The sequence below is a fragment of the Homalodisca vitripennis genome, chromosome 7 (genome assembly GCF_021130785.1).
Source record: "Homalodisca vitripennis isolate AUS2020 chromosome 7, UT_GWSS_2.1, whole genome shotgun sequence".
Lineage (NCBI taxonomy): Eukaryota > Metazoa > Arthropoda > Insecta > Hemiptera > Cicadellidae > Homalodisca > Homalodisca vitripennis.
Window position 1 is genome coordinate 60,920,414 of NC_060213.1, and position 9,938 is coordinate 60,930,351.

The following is a 9,938-nucleotide window of genomic DNA, read 5'->3' on the forward strand; positions in this document are numbered from 1 at the left end:
GACAGCCTATGCAGACACATATTTCTACAATATTCATAACTCATTATTGTTATTATTTTTTTCATTGTTATATAATTAATTTTTAAATAAAACTTTTGAGTTTTAGGAAACATTAGATAATACGTATAAAGTGCATTTTTATGCAAATAAATTTTCTTAGACAACATACCTGTGTGTTTCAAAGCCAACGATAGTGTGTGTTGGCAAAAACGTTGGAAGAACAAACGTAATTAAATTGACCAATACTCACGAGGGCGAGAGTGTTTGATTTATCCATATAGTGGAAGAATCATTTTAACGTTGAATAATTTCTCTGGCACGCACGGATGAATTAAATTCCTCTCGCATTTTGTGTGATGAATTTGGCATCTCTGGCCACATTCCTTTTACGTAATGGTATGTAATTATATGTCCACTTAACAGAAGGATAGTTTTCATAAATTACTACCTGTAGCATTGGAGTGGTTAATTATTACTTGATAACTACTTTAAAAGTAAACCATAATCAATAAAGAGAAAATGTATTAGCTCACGTTTCTAAACCTTCCGAAACCATACTGGAGACTGAAGGGCAGAGTGGAATAGGGTCCATTACATCTTTATGGAACATTACAGCCTAGGAGCTGAGAGCCTTGCTATAAGCACTCACCCTGTGTTTCGTGAAGTCGATAGAGAAATTTACCCTAAGATCGTCTGCCACTTGGTTATGTTCGCGGTCAAGATATGAGGCCATCGAAAGGGTTGAAATAAAAACAAATTTTCTCAAATCAGATTTTTAATAGCTTAAGATTACTTAAATTCGACCGTCCGACATGTAAATAATGGTACACGTAAATAAAAGACTGGCCACTTGGTTATGTTCGCGGTCAAGATATGAGGCCATCGAAAGGGTTGAAATAAAAACAAATTTCCTCAAATCACAATTTTAATAGCTGAAGATTACTTAAATTCGACCGTCCGACATGTAAATAATGGTACACGTAAATAAAAGACGCTGCTTTCTACCAAAGAGTCGGACTTTATAGAGTTGGGAGACGCTGTTTCAACTTTAAAGCCTATGAAATCATATTGACAGTACAATATTGTAGTTGGTATATTGCAATAACTTTCGCGTCGTTATAAAATGGGCGATTGTCGTATAATCTCTATACATCAATATTACCAATGTTTTAGATACTTTTCGGTTTAAGAAGAAAATAAATACTATTGTAATTGAACTTATAATTTTGTGATGTGAGGTGTTCCATTACTATAATTTAAAATTTCTCAATTTTATGGGTATAAAAGAAGTTTTTGAAAACCGATTGATTTTTGACGAAAACAGGAAAGTTACGTATGTTTTATTTCCAATTACTATACTAATGTAAGTTTACTTTTATATTTATTTAGGGAAATATATAGAAATGTTGAAGCATGAAATGAAAATATGCTCATAATAACAATAAGATAAGTGAAAACATAATCTTCTAAAGATTTCTATTGAACTTAATTTATTAACTACTCCAAATCAATTCCAGCGCGCTTGAATTTAATATGTAATAAGGAATGCCTAAGTAATTCCCATTGCATTTTAAATTAGATTTTGGTTTTATAAGACCAAAATAAAAATCTCAACTGAACTTATATTTCACATCCTGATTCAATTGGTACAAAGGATGGATAAGGGTCGGACCTCAGCCACTTCTAATATCGTCGACGACAACTCAAGTATTACCTTAAAGTGTTGAGTCTACAAAGGTATTGGTCCTATATGTATTGATAACTACTGTAACAACAAAACTTATAGTTTATGTTGAATAAATACTTTTGTGTGTATCACTGATTCACTTAAATTAGCTGTCTATTAAAATAATTGTTGCCTTTGTAAACTATCAGTTATTGAGAATAAAATACAGCCACCACGCATAATTGGCAACTTACAAGGAATTTGGGAATCTCGACTACAAATTCTATGTCCTGTAATCATCCCAGGAATCCAATCGTTGTACCCCGGTAAGTACAAATACGGATAAGTACCTTGTATTTGCAAAGTTGGGTGAACAAACTAGGACCTATGAAAAGACGGCGTATGTAAATTAGTTCCTTAATACTTTGACTCCCAAGCGGAAAAGTCTAGTATTTTTCTGTGTAATACAATCAGCTTGTGTGAACTAAAAAGTTATCTTGTTAAAAAAGTGTTTTCTTCGAATGTCGATATCTTCATAGCCTTGGTATGATGCATAAGGTTGATTAGCATGTAAATACAAAATTTTATAAAAAGCCTGCAGGTACTTGTATCCGGTACTTAAGGTATGTAACCATCTTCAGATATATTTAGAAATCTTCAAATTCCTAACACAATCGAGAATGTCGGCGAATGGTAAAAAATATTTTTCTTTAATGTGAGGGACATTTCACCATCGGTTTGCTGTAGAATCAGTTGGATCAAAGCAGGAACTGACATATCCTTCATCCTTCAGGTCACAAACGTTTCGAATAGGGTTTGACTGAACATCAATTACATCAATTCTAACACCCCTTATACGAATCTAGTATTTCTCTTTGTAAATTCGTTTCCTTTAGAGACTCTAATTAAAAGGATAGAAGTTTCAAAATGTTGAGTAGTTTAAATATGACTGAACAACTTTTTAAAGTCCAAAAATGTTACATCAAAAAGTGCTGTGAGCAAGGGAATGGCGCTGAGGAAGGTTTATGCTTTCACAACTCATTTGATGGATTATGATATTCAAAGCCGTAAATGAAACCTTAAATTAATATTGATATTAGTCCTATTACCTTTGAATTTTATATTACTCCTATTTTTGAGTGCATCGTCTTTAATCTTTGTACCACGCTTTTTGAATACCTCGATACATCCGAAAAGTCAAATGACGAGTTAGTTACCTCTTTCGTCAACTGGAAGATAGCGCAGGAATGGAAGATATTCTCTCAATCTTAACAAAGGTCTGGGTATCATTTCCTTGGTCCATTTCTCACTAACAATGGTATCATTGTATTCAATTTTATATACTGCTCGAAGTCCTCGTTTTGGTATTCTGTTCACGCATTTGTTCTCTCCAAATATATTTATATCACTTGAAAAACAAATTTGTTAGAATTTCAAAGACGTTACTACTCTACTGTCTGAGGAACGAAATCATATAAGCTACGTTAAACACTAAAATTGTTTATTTGAGTGATTGTACGTGTGTTATATTATGGCGTTTAAAAATTATATCTATTCATATTCTTTACAAAGATATTTATATACCATTGGTTTTAAATACCTTTTCTGTAGAGGATTAGAAATCAGCATTTAATGACCGGACGAAGTTCATGTAATCTGTTTAAATTCCATTAAGTTTGGTTAATACCGTTTACTTAGATTGACTGATTTTGACTGATTTGAAGTTACAATGGACTACACATTATCCAAGTGAAAGGAGATTTGAGTAACTTGGTCACTCAGTTTGGCTTTCATAGCCTCAATCACCAGTTGTAATATTCCTATTAAATAAACCTGAAACATTTTTAATACCGTGATGTCTAGAGTGTCCGCAACTGTTACAGCTCAGCGCTTGAGCTTCTTTGTAGTTATCTCCTTCAGTTTTATAGTCGGAAAAAGGTCATTGTATAAATCTCCTGATTACTTGTCTCTTTTCTGACAGTGGTCTTTCAAACTTAAAAGCAAATGGTTCCTTTTATGTAAAAACGATTGGTGGGCAAAGATAAACTCACAAAAATTTTCAACCCTGGAACTAGACATCTATTAAAATACATATAATTAACACTGTTGGGACCAGAGATGCAAGCACTACGACGTTAGGTATATTCTATTTAAAGATTCCCTTTTAAACATGAAAATAAATTAATCCGATAAAAAATGTCACTTAATCATTATGAAATCATTAATTTATATCAATGATTCGTTATCTTGTCTTCATACACCTTAGATTACGTTTTTCAATTATTCACTTGATGTTTATCTGTGGTTATGTATTTTGTATGTGTATATATTATTGGTGAAATCAATTCAAGTAATAAAGGACGATTATCTGCACCAAATTAAGTCAGTACAGAATATGCATATTTCAGGGTATTAAAAATCAATTCAGTTTTCAACTCACAATGACAACTAAAAAGAACGTGAAATTAATGGATAGTTAAATTAATCTTCGTCTCCTGTCATGTCGTCAGAAGCTGTAAGTGACACAGAACTTCCGTAGCTAGGTCAGCTAAGACAGCGTCTTGGCTTTGTGTGAGATTATAGGTTGGGTTTAAACCAAAGAGATAAATTGTCTAAATACTTTCGTAGTTCTCTATATTTAAAATTGATTTCATTTCGTTAATTGACAAAAATAATATATTTAATAATTTTTTTTAATCACACAAATTTTTTAGAATCATGACAATGAGCTTTCCAATAATTTTTAATGCTTTTAAATATTAATGGTTCTAGGGATGATACTCAAGAGTGAATAACCTTAGTGAGAATCGTTTTTGAGATATCGTGCGGACAGACTTATAGACAGTCAGAGAGACAGAAATGAAATTTTTCCTGCCCCACGAGGCTGTGCAACAGTTTCAAAATCATAAGCTAATTTTAGTTCATGTTTTAAATTCGAGTTCCTACTGAATCGCAGTGTAAAATCTGCATCACAGTGTAAAATCTGCATCGCAGTGTAAAATCTGCATCACAGTGTAAAATCTGCATCGCAGTGTAACATCTGCATCACAGTGTAAAATTTGCATCGCAGTGTAAAATCTGCATCACAGTGTAAAATCTGCATCACAGTGTAAAATCTGCATCGCAGTGTAAAATCTGCATCACAGTGTAAAATCTGCATCGCAGTGTAACATCTGCATCACAGTGTAAAATCTGCATCACAGTGTAACATCTGCATCACAGTGTAAAATCTGAATCGCAGTATAACATCTGCATCGCAGTGTAACTCTGCACTATGACCGGTAGTTGGGCCAGCAGCTGTACCGGTGCCGATCTTTCTTCTTGTTAGTATCTACAATTAGTTGCATTGTTTCCAGTTCTAGAAACTCACCTCATTTCTAGAAGCTTCTAGATGTTTTACTTGCAGTCTAGGTCTTTTATTTACTGTAGTTTTGACTTTTAGTTTATTTAACTTGGGTCCCAGATTCGGCGGAGTGAACATCGGTTACTGAAAAATGTGGACCGAGATTTTACAGCACGCTCTTAAAAACTGGCTTCCCGCTGCCTTACTGTTTTGGCACGGTGAAGAGATTTCTTAGCGTAGTTAGACTCCATAAGGATCCTTGTACCTCTAAATCTTATAATTAGCTCCAATAAACAAACAAAATTCAGTGAAAAAAGTCAATCTCAGCAGCAAGACCAGCTGAAGTACTTGCTAACATGTTATAAAATATGTTTGGATTTCCAGCTTATCACTCTATTAATTTGGATAACGTTGAACACATATCCTTCAATTCAGTTATCCATGTTGTATTATTATAATTATTTAAAATTACAATTACAATTTACACATGTTTTCCAAAACTTTAATTTTTTTAAAGCAAGTAATATTATTTTAAAATTGAAATTAAACGTAAGAGCCTTTTAGAATGAAACTATATTTAACTAACATAAAAGTCGAGTGACCACAACAATATTTGTATATAAATATGTACCTTTAGATAACGCTAATGCCGGGACGCGACCACCAATATTCCGTATTAAAATGCCCAATACTAAAATCCTTTATATTGGCCTTTATATCTGAAGTACACGGTGAGTGCTTTGGTTTATCCGTTGAATAGGGAAACTCTCCTTTCTAACTGAATATGTGGCCGGGGATTTTAGAAAGAATCTGAGTTACTTCTTTTTAATCTGACGTAGGAGTATGATGTCTCTAGAATCATATAGCTTGTAGGAGTATGATGTATCTAGAATCATATAGCTATACTTGAGATGTAATGATGAAGTTAGAGAAATAGGTTTTTGATTTATTTACTTTTTCATCTCATTGTGATATCCTACCTAAAGATAATATTCTAGGAAAATAGTTTGGATCTAACTATAATTATTATACGCATTTATATTATATTTATATGTATAATATATTTATATTTATAATATAATATTATATTATATTTGATGAAATAGCCAAAAAACGACAAAAAGTAGGAATGTGAATTTTTATACTATAGATATGAACCATGGACTTCAGGAAAGTATATTTATTTTAAGTTATTTATGACTCTAGAAAACTTCATTAAAAATAAAATATAATTCAATAAAATTGTATGTACTATTTAAATACACTTTGAAGTAAAGAAATTACATATTTGTATCTAAAAATATGTTACTCTCTCCAGTAATATGCTTTAATAACCTACAGCTCATCGTGGAATGAAAACAAATAATCATAATTGTTCCCTGTCTTCAAAAAATGTTCCTGAAAAAGATGTGATCAAAAGTCTTATAAAATTATAAAACAATAATCCAATAAAAAATTGACTTCATCACTTTATATGTGACATGAGTGTAAATTGAACTTGATGCAGTGGAAGATTATTTGGATAATGAAATTTGCGAATTCGCCTTTTTATTTCTTGTTTAAAAAAATATAATTAATTGTGGATTAAATGAGGATATTTTAAAATACAAAAATGACTTGAACACTTACATGCACTCAAAACGTTTTAAGTACCGATAATGCGACAAATTCTCTATATTTATTTTAAATTGATCGAATTAAAAAAAAAAAAAAACACTAATTTATAATGTTTTATTTTTGTCAATTAATTTATAGTTTTTATAACAAAAGTTAGTTAATGAAAAATAATCAAAACACAGAAACAACAACAACAACAACATCAAACATAATAATAATAATGAAAAGCACAACAGGCCTGCATGTAATAAGCAGTTAGTCAATTGTAGTTAAATAAACAAAGAAACAATATCAGTCATTGGTAATTGTAATATTCTAGTCAATTAAATTACATAATTAATTAATTTGTCATAATAAAGAAATAAGCAGACGGATATTACATTGTTACAGTGAGTGAGATTGTTCACAAAGAGTGACAAGAGGATCGCAGCACATGTAGAGCTTTTAACGCCGGCCTAATCAACTTCGAGGATTAATAAGATTATTCAATTATCCCGAGATAAAGGTATTATCCTCTTGGTTTTGAACTGATAGATTTATGCAGATTAAAAGTTCGTTACTCATTATTATTTCCCTGTGGATACTCCACGCAGTACTCCACTGGATGACAAGGAATAAAAAGCACTTCTTTGACGGTATCTTAAGCATCCCTAAGATTACCAGTGACTTAGTAGCTTTTCCCCTCCCCGCCCACCCCCCCCCCCCCCCACCCCCCCCCCCCCCCACCCCCCCCCCCCCCCACCCCCCCCCCCCCCCACCCCCCCCCCCCCCCACCCCCAGCCCCTCTATACCATAATACTTTAATTTATCAATTAGCTCACTGTGTGGTACTAAATCAAAAGCCTTACTTCAATTTAACAGGGTTGCAACTTCCTCCTTATTTTCATAACTTTATACAGGGCGTTATCTCTCTTTTTAAAAACTGGAACAGTAATTGTAACTTTCAAGCATTGTGGGAAAATGCCTAAAGTAAACATCCAATTGGTTAAGTGTGATAAAGGAAAGGAGATATCTATTATAATATTTTTAATCAAAAAATTTGACATACAAAAACCATTTTCAGCTTTAGAGTTTTTAAATTCTTTTACACGTCTTACAAACATCAACATTACTAATCTCCTGTCATTTGAAAGGTAAAACAGGACTTTTGATAGAAGATGAGCTTAAAATATCTAAGAAACTAAATACAATTTGACCTATACAAGTTACTGAAACTATTAATAATATTTACAAAGAAATTATTAAACTTATTTGCTATTATGAGTTTACTAGCATTTACACTTATCTGCTACACGGCCTGTTACAGAATTTATAATCTTCCCTGCCACTCTACATTGATTATTAGATTCATATATAAATTATCATTTGTAGCTTTTTTTCCAAATCTATGTGCATTCTATACAGTTTCTTAACCCTACAACTGGCAGTCGCCTGATTATCAGTCGATATTAATGTTTCTGTAGTGGCAGTCGCCTGAAAATCAGTCGATTTGACACGTGCCCGTTTTACATCTGTTATAATCAATACATGAACTAAACTGCAATGATTCATATACCACTGGAATCAGAAATAGTTGCTGATTTTGATCGATGTATTTTGTTTTGTTTTGTATGCCATGATTTAAGTATGACATATTGAAAACGAGAGTTGTTTGTAAACAGTCGGCCATTGTTGTTGTATTATTACCCGGCCGCGTTATTCTTGTCCATCTAAGACGTAAGTTTATTACATGAAATAAGTGTTTTTATGTAATAAGTGTTTATTTATGCATATAAATTCTCGTATATTGTGTTTTTATCAGTTTATTTTGTCATGTTATGAAGAAATATATGTGAAAAAATATATTAGTGAGATTTTGTGTTCTAGGCTATGTGCAGTGTTGTGATAGTTTTAGTTAGCTTTAGGATCATTTTCATATGCGATGATCATGATATAAAGCTTCTTTATTTATTTTTATAGGCTTACTTTTAATGTATTTTATGAATTTTTCGAGTAATAATTAAGGTTTTGATGAATTTTTGTAACACAGTCGTATCCATAGCAACGAATTTAGCCGTATTGTACTATCTTCAGATTAGAGTATTTCATAATTGTTTTAATTAAAAAAAGTGTAGTAAACTATACATTTTCTAAAACTATAAAACATTTTCAACATTTTGGGTATTTTGGAAATATTTTTTTTTCACACAATATGTCTTTTATAGGTGCACCCCCACCACTTTTACATACCTTTTTTATTTTTTGAAAACAAACTTAGTAAAAAAAAGTGATAAATTTCATATATTTTTGGGTTTTTATTTCCATGAATAAAAAGTAAATTTTCTTGTGAAAACAGTGATATATAATACATATAGGTTTTTTTAATCAAATTATATTTAAAAAAAATAAAAACCAATACTACTGCAAAACACCTGAAAATGGCCTGCCACTTGAGGAAATTTCAACTGCCAGCTCGAGGGTTAAGTCTATTATGTGCTAGGAGAAGTTTAGGGTTTGCTTTAACTTTATCATTAACATCAAAAGTAGCCTAATCTTACTAAGTTAGGGTGTGTACCAGTTTTGTTTTTATAGCTGATCCAGAGCTTTTAACACTACCGTTTTTAAAAACCTTATTTTGTATAGGACAGGATTCATAACAATTTTTAGATTAAATTTGCATGCATAATTTAAAGCCTTCATCAACATTACAAGCCAATGAGAAAACAAATTACTCCAGTTAATCCTACTTAACCTATGTTTTAACCCTTTAAGCGTCATGAAAAATTGGGCCTGATCCTTGATAAAGTTACAATTTTTTTAAATTTCCAATGTGTAAAGTTTAAATTTATTTTCATTTCTGTATGTCAAAATAGAGTTATTTAACGATAAATAAAATTTGTTTTAGCCCTTTTTGGATTTCCTAGGCTATTTTTTAACTTTTGAGAATATCGTAGAATAGCAGTGTAGTTTGTCACTAATTTTTTTTATCATTTATTCAGTAAATAGGGGAATGAAACACAGTTTTACAGATAAATATATACTATATTACAAACTAATAAAATTAGAAAATACATAAGTAGACAAAGAGTGTTTATTTGGTGGCGGGCTGTCACAACTGGCATTCCGCGCGTCCTCTCGCAAGCCACTGATAACGCGTGGACTTTGAACCTTCTTATTGCTCGGCAAACTGTAGGACGGCCTTGCGGGGCTTGAATTATATTTCTTGCTTTCTGATAACATCCTTATGACCGTAGTAAAATATGAAAAAGTTTGGGGTTGACTAAGTAATTGCTCAGAATTACTAAATCGAAAAATTTGTGGATTCGCCATTCA